Source organism: Aphelocoma coerulescens, chromosome 6 (genome assembly GCF_041296385.1).
Source record: "Aphelocoma coerulescens isolate FSJ_1873_10779 chromosome 6, UR_Acoe_1.0, whole genome shotgun sequence".
Taxonomy (NCBI): domain Eukaryota; kingdom Metazoa; phylum Chordata; class Aves; order Passeriformes; family Corvidae; genus Aphelocoma; species Aphelocoma coerulescens.
This window is the reverse complement of record NC_091020.1, coordinates 9,717,681-9,732,612: the sequence shown is the minus strand read 5'-3', so window position 1 is coordinate 9,732,612 and position 14,932 is coordinate 9,717,681. Positions and strand designations below refer to the sequence as shown.

At 38.5% G+C, this 14,932-nt stretch overlaps 1 protein-coding gene across 3 annotated transcripts in view; it reads right to left on the bottom strand.

Annotated features, from left to right (window-relative positions):
- The window catches only part of BMPR1A (bone morphogenetic protein receptor type 1A), a 75,491-nt gene that overhangs the window by 24,213 nt on the left and 36,346 nt on the right, over positions 1-14,932 (bottom strand). For 2 of the 3 annotated variants that reach the window (XM_069019168.1, XM_069019167.1), the window contains one exon: positions 13,013-13,134. The exons of the other annotated variant lie outside the window; for it this stretch is intronic. The gene's annotated coding sequence lies outside the window, so the exon portion shown is untranslated. The remainder of the gene's footprint in view (positions 1-13,012; positions 13,135-14,932) is intronic. 3 annotated transcript variants of the gene reach the window in all.

Below are 14,932 nucleotides of genomic sequence, written 5' to 3'. Positions count from 1 at the left end.
AAATACCTTTCCAGACTCCTATTAAAGAGGAAGACTAGCAGCCCTGGCTAAGGCACAAAACAGAGAGCAACAGCTAGAATTTCTCCAAAACCTGCCTGATATAACAGTGTAGAATGACACAACTAAATACCTACTTCAAATATATTAAAGCACCAATTAACACCTGGAATGCTACTCTGCCAACAGAATGATGCTGAAGAGATTCAAACCCATAAGCCAATTGGTTGATTTTGAAGTTCTCAATCTCTTTTCTACTGTAGCCATGAAGAAGTGTTCAACTATAATCCACTAAAAAGTAATTTATTCATCAATTGTAACACCTGATTTTTCTGCACTGTATTTTATTATCCTTCCCAATAGCAGTTTACTGAAGAAAATGCTTTTATTGTTAAAACTGTGGGTTTTTTTCTGAACTGGAACTCAGCAGTGAATTCATGGCACTACCACAGCAGTCCAGCCCTGTGTTCTGTATTACTCCAAATATATGAAGCCGGAGTCTGCAAGATCTGTCATATGGCCCAAACCAACTCTGAAAGCATGGAATTAAGTGGTAACTGTTCTTTAGATGTGGCTATGTAATATTTTTAACAGCATGATCCCCAAATCAAGTGAGCTGCACTGCTCCAAATTTCAGTAAAGAATGATAGTGCTGAATGTAACAACAAAGACAGTATTGTAAAGGGGGAACACATGAAAAAATGTCAATCTTAGACTTCACAAGAATTAGAACATACAATCCATTTCAACAGACAAGATACTTCAAACCATTTGCAGCAGTACATGTAACACCAAGTTAATGTATTTAAACAAAACTAAACATATTAAATGGTTCTCTGATGTGTAACTGGGGCAAGAAGCAACTTAGGCAACTGTAAGCATATTACCTCAACTATAGGTACAGTTTTGAACAGGACTTTGAGATGGAACAGAATGCCAGAGATAAACTGGACTGTCAGTCTAAGTCAGTGTGCAACAACAACTTTCTTATAAGATTATAAAAAAACCTGATATGGTGCCACAAAGAAAATTACTCATTTGGATGAAGAAAAGAGGGATTATAAGAACAGCAAAGAATTCACTACAGGGCAGACAAGTAGTTTCAAGAACAGAGATTAGTAGTCTAGTTCAAATGGCATTTGAGGACCTTGATTCTTGATTCAGCTTGACTGAAGAATACTCACCCTTTTCATTAATGAAGTAGGCACAGAAAGCAAGACTTTAAAAGAATTTGCTGACAAACATAAATTGTCAGTTCAGCTGACTGTTGTTTTTATGCAGGAAAATTTGCATCACACGAAAAACTGAAGAAATGGAATGAAGTACAACAGCATGAAATTGGGAACGTCACGCATATGGGTAACTGAGGAATTTCTGCTTCACACAGACTAGAAGCTCACACATAAGAGATAGCTATGTCCAAGAACTCAAGGACACCAAATGATTACAGAACATCAGACACATCTGTGTGACATTGCTGGGAGAAAGACACAAACACAACTCCAGTATTTCCTAGGGAAATTTCCCAGGGAAAACAGTAAGGCATGAATAGCACAGAGACAATATGACTGATAAATTCAACATCGGTATCTCAAGGAAAGAAAGACATTTGGAGATAAAAAGAAAGGAAAATAATACAATTAAGACAGTTAAAATTGATGGATAAATAACTACATTTTGACAATATAACAGGAATAAACACAAGGAAAGACAGACAGCTATTCAACTTTAAGAAAATTACTGGTTCAACAACTAGGTATGGATTAGCCATTAAAATTCATTTAGATCAGAAATGAGAAGACAATTCCTAACCACTGGTTAGAAGGTTGTAGGGCAGATTTTCAGACTAAATAGAGTCCAAAAACCTAAATCAGTCTTTAGTTTACAAAGGCCACCACCTCATGTAGCTACAGGTGTCAGGAAGGGAACAGACTTATCTGGGACTGTATTTTATCATTCTTAATACAAAAAGAACTGTAGTTAGCTTTAGTTTATCCAAAGTCAAACAGTCAAATTTAACCAAGCCCCTAACAAGAAGAAAGTTTCATACTGTGTACTGTGTAATTCTGTCAAATACTTGTACAAGCCTACTTTTTAAATGTGTTTCTATTATTCCATTGCAAGGCATGGTTACACAAATTGTAGTAAAGTGTCACAGTGAAATACTCGAACTACCTATGCTTGAATGCTATCACATATGTTAAATTTAAAAGCACGGTAAATCCACCCCCAAAATCTGTCAAGAAATCCTACAGCTGATGGAGAAGACTGCTGGCTATTGCAAGCCAGCTGGCTGCATGGCCATCAACAAAAATAACTTCACATAAGGTCCTATTTTTTTTGGCACTAATCTGTTCAAGCTCACATAAATAATTCCCTGGAACTGTGGATTGTGTAACAATTATTTAAAACTGTTCCTGATTGCATAAATTTAAAAGCCAATAAAGTGTTTAAATTATACAAATGTTTCTTCTCCCTCTACAAACTGAAGTGAAATCTGAAATGCTAAATGCAGCACATTTGTGTGTATTATACAATTCTCAAAAGCCTGAAATGAAAAATTAAATCTTAATTCTCTCTTAGTGCATATAGAACTATGTGGTCAGAACACATGCACTGCAACACATCTGTTCATTCAAAAAACACAAGATCCTAATAACTGTTTTTTTTTGCAGCAGGGGAGCTCACAGTCTTAGCAAAAAGGCCTTTTTATTTGTGACCAGTGGGAAAAGCCACCAAAGTCCACCTTGGATAGTCAAACATATCTCCTGAAAGGAAGATTTCCCACTGCTGGCAAATATCAAACGTGTGTACATCACGGCAAAATGCAGAAGCCAAAGTACTAAATTATGATATATCTGTCTGTTTCATAAACAAAGTTGTTAACCGTGAAGAAATTAAAGCCTAGCTGCTTTTTACTATGCCTGGCACCATTAGGTAATTGGGGACGCCATTCATTGGACTCCTGAATGCCCATCTTACTGTTACTCTGGTATCCAATTAACTAACTGCTACAAAGTTTCTTCAATTAAATTAACACTAATGAAACTCAGCAAAATTGTTTTCCCAGTAGGATCAGGTATTCAGACATATCCTAATGTGTTACAAATATGACACATTCTCTTATTTGAACATATTCAGAGAAAATTTCACTACACAATTTTTATTCACCTTGATGCATTTCCCTTTTTTCTCAACTCCTTCACTTCAGTGATTAGCTGGCTTAGAGCTTTTGCCCTTAAGCCAATTGGCAAATGGACACCCATGCTCTTTCTACCATAAATGACATCAACTTCTGCTATTCTACCCAGAAGCTATCCTTTTTACATGTTTTTATAACCTATTTATAATTTTCACTAGTTCCTTACTGTCATACCAGTCAACGTGAACAAGGAGAAAACTCTCCACATGTAATACATACCGTCTCTAAATTTAATAAATCCAAATGGGAAATCATAACTTAAACCTTTTAGATCTCATTCACAAGAAAGACACTTACTTTTGTTCACTGAACACAAGCAGCAAGGAAAAAAACACTGAAATTGTTATAAATTTTACATATCACAAAAATATTACAGTCATACTATACTGCTTCCAAGACTCATCACATATTTTGGCTTTGAGTTTCAATAATTTAATACAAATAATATATGTGGGCTGAGGAAAGGAAAAAGATGGGCCTCAATCCTGAATATACATTTGCTTACTTTTTTAGAAGTGGAAAAAGGACCCAAAAATCAGTGTACCAGTGCCTTCAAAATTACAAATGCTTTCAAAGGAAGAGTTTATAACGTGCAACATCCCTTTCAGCACTATAAGGACTAATGAATGTTTTCACAACCTTACAGTAATTTTTTCATAATTTAAGGACAGTTGTTCATTAATCTATGTATAAAAAAATCCCCAGATCAAAAAACTGACATGGTAAGCATTTATTTTACTTAGCCCCCGTGATCTTGGCTGCCTTCAGCTATACCTATAACCTCTGCCCAATCTAGAGTAAGAAATTCACAACTTCTTTATGTCTCCAAAATGAAGGTGATTATGCAAATTATGGAACTCAGGAAGAAGCGTTCTGCAGAAACTGGGGTTTTGTGTGGTGCTTAAAGAGCACATTTTCCATTTCATGATGCCTAAGGAAAACAGCCTGTATTTTTGGTCACGGACTTTCATCAATAACAAAGCATGCTGGACAAACCGCTGCTTTTTCCCTGTGTCAGTGACACAGGTTTCTCCCAGAAGAGGAGCGAGGGACAGGAACCAAGGCACCTCCCCGCCATCCTCAGGCCGGCCCGCGGCTCCGGCTCCCGGCGCGCTTCCCAGTCCGACCACTTCGCCCACAGGAGGGTGGTGTAAGCTCATTTCCCAGTAGGGGCACGTTGCTAAAGCCTACCTCTCTCACGCACAACATTTAGAAAATGTGCTTGCTATTTAAAGGACACATCACTTGAATTTTAATTTTTGGTACAAAGGAGAAAACAGCAGCAACAAAGCCGAGACAACTCAATACGGGGTCTGAGGGTTGCTTTCTTTCACACGGAAAAAAAACAAGACTACTTCTCTCCCTCTTCCCCTCGCCTCTTCCAGCCTTAACTCTTGTTTTCTAGGTAGTAAGATTTTTCCAAGTGTGCTGGCCAGCCGCCAGCTCCATAAAGCGAGCGGGAGGCGCTCCCCCCGCGGCCCTTCCCGGCAGCCCAAGGCGCCCGGCCTGACATGCTTTTCAAGGCGTGCTAGACTGCAGCGCAGACTTTCTGGCTCCACTTCCATTGTTTGCACGGCTGCTTTGCTCCTTATCCAGAGCCTGGATTAGCATAAGAATACTGTCTTCCCCCTCTGCAAGCCAGCTCCCCTCTAGAAGACCTCCACCCCTTAAGAATAAACATAGGGTTGGGTTTCTTTTTTTTTTTAAATTTTTCTCTTTAAATCCCCTTTTTCTATTCAGGACTTGTAGAAAACAATAAAATAAATAAAACGCTAAACAAGCGAGGCTGACAAGGCTCAGAAAGGCCCGATTGCATAATTAGTAATTACCAAGGTCAAAAGAGTCAACCTGATAATGTGCAGAGCCCTCACTCCTCACACTCACGTTGTGGACATGAAAGTTATTAATGGACATGCTTTCCATACAGAGCTGAAAATAAATAAATTTACGAAGGAGTAACAGAAAGGAGCTTTTAAGTCCCCCTTCCTTTTAATTTACACCTGGAATATGGAGTTTCAAATTACTGAAAACAGACAGGAAACAACATTTATGAAGACAACTCTCTGCCAAAAATACAAACAAACCCCTCCAAACTGCGAGTGGTGATGCCTTACACAGGGGAATCTGCCTACTGACACATCTGCAAACTCTTTCCCTCTGGTATGCGACAAAGGGCCTATGGTGTCCCTTTTGGAGCAAGTGACGTGATCTAATATTAAAAAAGGCCGACAGAAGAGCATTTCACAAGAAGCGAACTGCTTGCCCTCACAACACTTCAAACTGTCAACACAGACATATTTTTTTGTTCTGCTACGCAGAAGGTAACAGCTGTCCAAGTGAATTCATACGTTGTTTCATGAACAAGATAAAAACATACTTGCAAATATTACTTCATAAGCAAGCAACATAATTTTTAAACCATCAAATTCAGCACTCCCCACTGCAATGGGTGAGAGATGAGCTTGCTTTGACAGCATTTGCTCGATACATACAAACAGCAGAGACAAGACTGGCAAGTTCAACATCATGAAGATTTGCTAATACAAAACGCTGCTTGGCAAGGTAAGCCTTAATCCTGATTTTCCTCACCTGCTTCCCATGCCTACAGAGGCAACTGTACTCTGCTGAGAGGAGAAACTCCCTGTCTAGCTGTTCCCACAAATCACTGTAAATAACACACAGATATACTCAAAGGAGTGGTCTCCACCAGTCTTCCAAAGAGGCATTTTAATAGCTGGATAGGACAAATAAATGAAATAGTAGGTGCTGCTCCTTTATGGTCCTCTAAGCCTGCTGTGGCAGGGGAAGTTATATTTTAAGTGTTCTTACTACAGAAACAAAATTTTAGGTAAATGGGATTTACAAATTACATTTACCTATTAAGTTTGTTCTTTATATAAGTTATATTATCCTTATAACTTAAAATTTCAACCTCTCTTTTTCTTTGGAATTTTAATGAATAATTGACTAACTTTTGTCATCTGCAAGCCATCACTTCACCCTAGAGCGCTGGGATATTTTCATGACATTACAAGGTCCAGGCACAAAACATGAGGAGGTTACTACCTTCACAGCAAGGGCAAAAGAGCTGAACAAGTATTATCAGTGGCAAGTTTAGAACAGCCTAAACTAGAATCATTCATTATCTTACATAGAACCTGCAAAGTGTTCAGATATTCTTAGTATCAGAGTGATAAATGCTTATGTGTAAAGCATGACATGCTCACCTACAGAGTTATCTCACAGATAATGGATATACTGAACTAAATTGCTGTATTAAGAAAGCGCTTACACAGGACAAATAATGTAAAATTAATTATATGCTGCATTCAGCATCTATTTTCATCTGTAACATTTAATTTCAATGTGACATATATGAGAAAGCAGTATTGCTCTGGGAAAAATTTCCAGGACTCTACATTGTATGTGTCTGAGTGTTATCTTACCCTGTTAGTGTTCTGCAAGTCTTGCTGAGATGAAAACTGATTTTAATGCAAACTTAAGTTAAACTCTAAGGGCACTGTAGATCTGCTTGGTTAAATAACTACAGAAACAACATGGCATGCACATGCACACAAATATTACTCTTAGAGAAGTTTGAACAATGTACTTTCATCAAATGTAGCTTCAAAGACATTGCCAAATCCAAACACAGTAACCATTCAATAGGTAGACAGAAACAAGAGTTCAAAGGTAATGTTTACTTCAACAGTTATAATCCTCTGTTTCCCTGCACTGAAGTGCTAAAGCAATACTGTTAATTTTTTTTTCCACACAAAATTCAAAAACAAACATAAGCTTTCTGGTCATGAGATTAATGAGATTAAAAATTTCCCATTCGTATTCAAGCAACTATACCAGTTCTTCTCTCAGTGCAAAAAGGTTATTTTAAACACACTACAAAACATTTTTCAACAATTGTTGCACTGTAGAACTCAGCACAGCAGAACATCAACATGTAGGGTAGAAGCTTGATTTGGTTCGGTTTTAGATTAAATGAAATTCACATTCGACTAATAAAATCTGTATATTTTTTTTCATTCATATTTTTGCTTTTCTCTCCATATTGTAAAAAAGCAACTGGACTAAGACCTAAAGAAACTAAAAAGGTATAGAGATTATATGATATTTTCCTTCTATGAATTTCACTTGGTTTCCTACAGTTTTCTTTGACCATCATGGTGTGTACAACTTAAATTGCCCATACTCAGTATTACAGGAATGACTTGGATACTATTTTTTATTGCAAACATTTCCCCCCACTCTTCCATCATCCTTAAACTTGAAGGTATCTCCTCTGATGTCTCAACAGTTCCTTAAGCTAAAAATCTTAAAAGTAAAATTATCTTCCTCCTAAGTCATCTCTTCATTAACTTTGGCAATTCAATTATTCCCCAGTCATTCAAGATCACATCCTGAAAACTCTCTCATTCTGCCTTTTCTTATGTTACTTCTGTCAAGGCTGTTACTCCATCTAGGGGTGATTTATTCCTTCCAGATCTTCACTATCAAAACCTTTCTTTCAGGATTCTTTAGCTTACAGGAATCACCTCTAATAGGATGGAATTAAGGCTATTCCTTAGCATAAGAATACTGTCTTCCCCCTTTGCAAGCCAGCTCCCCTCTAGAAGACCTCCACCCCTTAAGAATAAACATAGGGCTGGGTTTCTTTTTTTTTTTTTTAATTTTTCTCTTTAAATCCCCTTTTTCTATTCAGGACTTGTAGAAAACAATAAAATAAATAAAACGCTTAACACTTAAATCTGTGAAGGAAAAACTGAGGTTACAGGAAAACCACAGATTCCATAACGGGAAGCAATTTTTGTTGCTAGTTAAAGAGAATTCAGAATTATTTCTGGCAGAAAGGGAACAAAAAAGACACCATTATTGAACCTTCTCTATCAAGCACTATGTAGTATCTTGTAATCCTCTACCACATCCTAAGTATTTTTCCATTTCCCTTTTTCCTCTGAGATTTTTCACACGGTTAAGAACTGTACTGAAACCAAATCAGCAGATGAAAGACTGCAGTAATCTACTGGGTCTGTGTGCCCAGGTTTTGGTAGCAGGGGGTGAAAGGGGTGGCTTCTGTGAGAAGCTGCCAGAAGCTTCCCCCATGGTCCAGCCAATGCCAGCTGGCTCCAGGATGGATCTGCCACTGGCCAAGGCTGAGCCCATCAGGAATGACAATAATGCCTCTGAGATAACATATTCAAGAATGAAAAGAAAGTAATTGCACAGATGTTCCTGTGGCCAGGGAAGAGAGGAGTGAGAATATGTCAGAGAAACAACCCTGCAGACACCAAGGTCAGTGCAGGAGGACGGGTAGGAGGTGCTCCAGGAGCCAGAGCAGATTCCCCTGCAGCCCCTGGTGTGGCCATGGTGAGGCAGCTGTGCCCCTGCAGCCCATGGAGGTGCCACGGGGATGCAGAGATCCACCTGCAGCCCATGGAGGAGCCCACGCAGGGCAGGTGGATGCCTGAGAGGAGTCTGTGAACCCACTGGAAACCTGTGCTGGAGCAGGGTCCTGGCAGGGACCTACACACTGCACATTTCCTGGTAGGACTTGAGACCCTCTGGGGGGCTCCCATCAGAGCAGCCTATGCCTGAAGGACTGCACCCCACGGAAGAGTGACCCACCCTGCAGCAGTCTGTGGAGCAGGGAAAGAACTCTCCTCCCTGAGCAGCAGCAGCAGGAATGTGTTATGAACTGACCACAAGCCCCATTCCCCATCTCCCTGCACTGCTGGGGAAGGGAGGTAGGGCCCAGGAAGGAGGGAGGAGTGGGAAGAAGGTGTTTTTAAGATTTTGCTTCTTATTATCCTGCTCTGATTTTGTTAGTAAGACATTCAATTATTATCCCCAAATTGAGTCTGTTTTGCCTGTGATGGCAATCAGTGAGTGATCTCTCCTGGTCCTTATCTCAACCCATGGAGAGGGGAGTGATAGAGTGGCTTTGGTGGGTGCCTGTGCAAATTTTAAAGACCAATAAACTTTTTTTCCCCTTCCCCATTAAAAAGTCTTATTAATTCAGAAATTGGTGATATCACCAAACATGAAATTTACTGAGGGGAGGGGAAACCAAGTAGATTGCGAGTGTACATCTGCAAATTCCAAAACAACTCAAAGTGCACAGAACTTTAAGACACCTGTACAAATATCCCTCTTCTCATACACTGCCATCTCGAAGACTTCAGGGACTCTCCTCTGCACAGGCAGACCCCTTATCACTTCACTTTCATCCCACGGAAAGCGTAGGACTGAACTGTTTCTGTAAAAAACTTTCATGTGCTTTACCTGCCAACTGAAACAAATAATTGGTTTTCAAACACCAGCAACTTGAACAAGCATGCTTGAACAGGAACAGGAATTTCAGATCTTAGAACAACAAAATGTGCTTGGAGCATGGTGAAGTGTAGCCATTTGGGAACCCCTCTGCACATCCTCATTATGGAAATTCTCCTAACATATGTGACTACTGACCCCTCTAGCATTACTCTACCAGATTCAGATTTTTACTCGAGATCCTGAAATTCCTGTAGTCTGCTGTAAACGCAAAACACACAAATTTTAAGGACATGATAAAAATATCCTTTCTTTACATAGACTTGGCTACAGCACATAGTCAATTTTTTAAAAGGACAGTGCCTATATCTGGTTTAGAAATAAGAAAATTAGCAAGTTTCTATCCCAGTGTCTTTATAAACATTAACGATATTATAAAAAGACCCTTATCTAAATCAGTCTTAGATTTTGGTAAGCTAACAAGTAACTGCTTATTATTTTAATATTTAGTATTTTAAAACACATTTGAAATGGACCCCTAGATTTATTTTAATTCAATTCTGTATCAACTGCAATACTTTAGAAACACTTCACCTAACATCTCATGAAACTTACTGAACCTTCACAACCTTAGAACCTCTGGAGAAGGACATTCTTGGCTTTTCAACATAGTTTAGAGGAACTTACTCCATAACTGACTACTTAGGACTGCTTCAAAATAGTACCATCAGAAACAAACATTTATCCACTTCATTTTGGCTCAAGGGAAAAAAAAGGAAAGAAAACAATTCTTGAAAGCAAAATTAATCCCTCTATTAATGTTTGGTTGAAACCCACATTTTACCATTCCTAATCTAAACGCTAAATAGAAAAATAAGCAAAAAAGGAAATCTGGTGTGTTTTTAATTACATATTCATGTTACAATAATCTGGTTGGAAAATACATTCCCTATCAATACAAACATCTTCAGACTGTACTGCAAATGCATTCCTTGAATGCTTTTCTCACTGTAAGATCTTAAATTGTTCTCTGTCCTACCCCAGAAAATTCCCATCCTCAGATACAGAAATAAAATACAAAATTTAGCTTCCTTTTCCTACACAGGAACTTGTCTAGATTTCTTTGAAATCTGTTGCCCATGACACTTTCGACAGGAGCTTCTGAGCCAAACAGAGCCAACATAAAAATGAAGGGATTCTCAGCAGCTTACTCTGACCTTGCTGAGCCTGAGAGTCTTGGCTAGCAACAGGAAGGCTCTTGTTTTGTGTGGTCTGAGATCAAGATGGTGAGACTACTGGAACAACATGGGATAAGCCAGGGGCAACAGGAGTAAGGAAAGTCCTGTTAGGAGGACAGCGCAGAAGAGAGCAGCTCCAGAGTGGAACCACTGGCACTTCCTGTTTTCATCAACTGATTCACAAGATGACACGGACTTCTGTTTACTGCACTCCTGGAAAATGCTTTGAGCACACTGACCTGCATTTCCCATTTGTGGTTTGAGCCTCAAGTGGTTCAGCCTGTTTGTTACGGAATTAACTCCTAGCAAATAGTTTGCCACCAAGGAAATTCAATGGCAGCTAACCCAACCTTACAAAATAATTGTTTCCTAACAGAACAGAGAGGATCTTAGGCAGTCTTGATGATTAGTAAGAAAATCACTGCAGGAATACCATCTCATCACTGGCACCCTTCATTCTGAAGCACGTGGTACCTATTTCTGGCTGCTGAATGAACAAGCTCCATCAGAACAGAAGATGATCCTACCAGTACTGGTTTGGAGGACACAGAAAGATGACAACTCTATGGACAGTAGAAGCTGAAAAGCAGGAAATTATTCCTAAACTATCAACAAAAGTTATTGATTCAGTGGTTGTATGTTAGAGGTCTTCAATGTCCTCCTAACTCATGCCTTGCTGCAGGCAAGCCAAACTAAGGGAGTATTTGACATTTTAATGGGTGGTGCTGAGAAGTCATCCAAGTCCAGTTTTCGACATCCCAAAGAAAACAAAGTAATCATACAACCAAAATCTTTCTATTAAATGAAGACACAACACTATACAGGACACCAGTTGAAGAAGGGAATTGAGCACACGTAACCCTACTGATGATGTGTAATATACTAATCTGAATTTCTCCAGTTGCATTACACTAGAAATGCCTGCATAAATTCACAGGTGTATTAAATTGAAACGAAATTAAAAGACAGACCTATTTACCCTAATAAATAAGATGTAAGAAAATTTTACAGTGTCTCACAAAATAGAATAGAATTAGCAAAAGTACAATGAAGGGTTGTATTACAGAGATTCCATATTAAAGAAAGATAAAATAAACCATCTTGAGAACTGTCAGACATTTTATACTCTTCATTGAACCCTAAAATGGAAGAGACAACCAAAGAAATTTAATCCCAATTTCTCTCTCTAAACCAATGAGGGACTAACAAATAAACCATCAGTTTTAGATGCAAACAAAAGACACCTTTTGTATACAATAAATATTGAAAACTAAACCACTCATTTTTACTGGTTCTTGTGGGTGTCCAAACTCATAAATGGGCTCAAAGACATACCTGAAAGCAAGTCAGGCAATGAAATACATTACTGCTGATATCTCACTCAGGAAGCACATAAAATGTCTGATCAACACCTGGGCAATGTACCCTGTTTCACATCTGGTATTTATAGTATTTCCCTCTTTTGGCCTTCATGATCAAATTTTTTCTTTTGTCTTTTTCCCTTGCTACCGAAATTCAGGTATAAAAGGTATGAAAACAAGAGGCAGTACATAGGAGCAGGAATAATTAGCACAAGGACTTGCTTTTATTTGGTTCTGATAAGCGCCCCTCTTCTTGCTTGTGTGCTTGTTGACTCAGAAGCCCATAATCCCTAGTAAACAAAGAACAAACTGTGTGAAGATAGAGGAATTTTGTGGTGGAGTGGTGTTGCCATTTCATTTTTTGCTGGATCAGCTATTTATATACAGGGAAAGCATAAAACAACCTCCCTGCTGCTAATACTACTCCTCTTTAAAAGACTATAAAGGCAGAAAAAGTAACTTGTGAAGGTGGTTGGGTGTGTGTGTTTTGTGTTTCTCTTTTTAAAATAGTATTGTGTCCAGAATTTTCAACCCAACTACTTATGCTGATGCCCTGCCACTTGATACTGTGTGAAGTTTTTGCCCAGTCATATCAGCAAAATAATAAACTAAACTAATAATCAACTAAAGCATTAGTAATATTCGTGACCAAGCAGATTCTACCAAATAAAATTTGTCTGGTACCATAACTTTTTTCCAATGTGCCTTTGTACAACAGATGTCTCTGTAGTTGATGCTGATTTGTCTTTTTTCATAACTGAAACATGGACAGAGATTGGATCAAACAGCTGTTTCAGTATGGTATTAAAGACTGTCACTAGCATAAAAAAAGATGGCTCAGAAATTTTTTGTAAGATATGGTGGCTGCTTATCATACGCTTTTTATCCCTGAAATACTTGAAATAAAATTTTGCAAGCATTAACTTTACCTCTGAATTAGGAAACTGAATGAAACTGTATTGTACTTCAAGCTTCCTCCAGACTGTTTTCATCTGTACTTCCACTTCATTAGTTCAAAGGTGGTATTATAGAAATGCATATTTCTGTTGATCTGCAAAACACAAAGAGGATTTGATTAAAGAGATAGCTGAAGAAACTGTGTTGATGGCTTATGGTCTAGAATATGAACTTCACACTGCAGATACTTGTATCTGGAATTACAGAAACCAGAGGGAAACTTCTTAAGAGTCATGCATATCCAACAGCTGCACACTTGCAGCATATTTGTAAAACACTGACACAAAAAAGAATTTTAAAATAATTTTATCATTAATTGCTCATATTGAAAATGAACCAACAAAAACATTTCTATCCTTTAGTTTAAATACATGTTTGTCTTAGATGAATGATGTCAGGGAGGAAGGGTGTTAAAAATCTCTGTAGAGAGTCTTCCTATGAAAATAAGCCTCTCATCTCTCCTCATAACTCTTGGGTTCTCCTGGTCTATAATACCAGCCAGACTTGCAAGCCTCCAAGACACCAAGTGTCCAATTTTATTTTTCCTTTTAAAAAAGTCAGACTAGAGAATCACAGAATCAGCTAGGTTGGAAAATACCTTTGAGATCAAAAAGTCCAACCTATGACCTAACACCACCTTGTCAACCAGACCCATGGCACTGAGTGTCACATCCAGTCTTTTCTTAAACACTTCCAGGCATGGTAACTCCACCACCTCTATGGGCAGCCCATTCCAATGCCCAATCACCTTTTCTGTGAAGAACTTCTTCCTAATGTCCAAACAAAAGGAGACACTATTGGTGACACCAATGGAAAACACAAGCCATGCACAATTCAATCTTTATTATAAAACACCAGAGAATCTGTAAGACTGCAGCTCCACACCAAAAATCCACTGGTGTCACCCAGTTAGTCCCAGTACACCAGAAACTGCAATATATGGAGAAATAATCAATCAGTTCATTGTAGCTGTGCACAGACATGATTCCTCCTGGGAAGAAACAAGCAAACCAAGAATTTGGACAAAGGTACTGGCAGCAGGATTTTATTTTTGGTTTGTGTTTTTGAACTGCTGTACATCCCAGCACCAGAGGAAAGCCTGGCATAGGCTCATACTCATTTCTCTTAAGGATTGTGAGCAAACCTGATCTGTGTCAAATCCCAGCATTTTCAGATGCATTGTGGGTAGCTTTGTTAGATCGATTCCACAGTGAGCAGATGCCACCTATTGCCAACTTTTCCCATTTTATCAGTGTCACAATTTTTGAACATTTCCATCATCTGAAGCTTTTAAGAAGATCCTACAAGAATTTTATCATGTAGAAGTCCCAGTCTTATGACTGCGATAACCTTAAAAATCACACAAAGGATTAAATGCCACCATTCCAGCTGTACTGTTAAAAAACATACAACCACTCATACAGTGTAGAGATGTAATGACTTTTGAATACCAAGGCCAACAGGACGGGAGCAAACAGAGAAACCACGTGCATGATTTCCAGCAGAGAAAGAGTTTCAGCATCCACTCTCCTTCTCTTTTCCTTCTTTAGCACCATAAAGACCTTTACCATTACCAGAAGGTCAGAATACTTCTGTCTCCATGTCCATTTTTATAAGCACTGCTCCTCACACACTGAGGTTTAATAGTCTTGGTAATAAATAATAAATTTGTGCTAAATGGTAACCCAAAACCATCCAGAATATCAGATAGCACCAATTCTTAAAGACAACTGTCTCCTCTGAGCAGACAGGCTGACACTTGACTTATTTCTTCCATGGTAAAACTGAGAAAACATTCTAGCTGTGCAATAGTGTTTGTAGAGATTATTTTTGCTTTTAAAGTAAAGAATCTGTAAAATATATCCGTCTCTTCTCTCTTTAACCAAGGACCT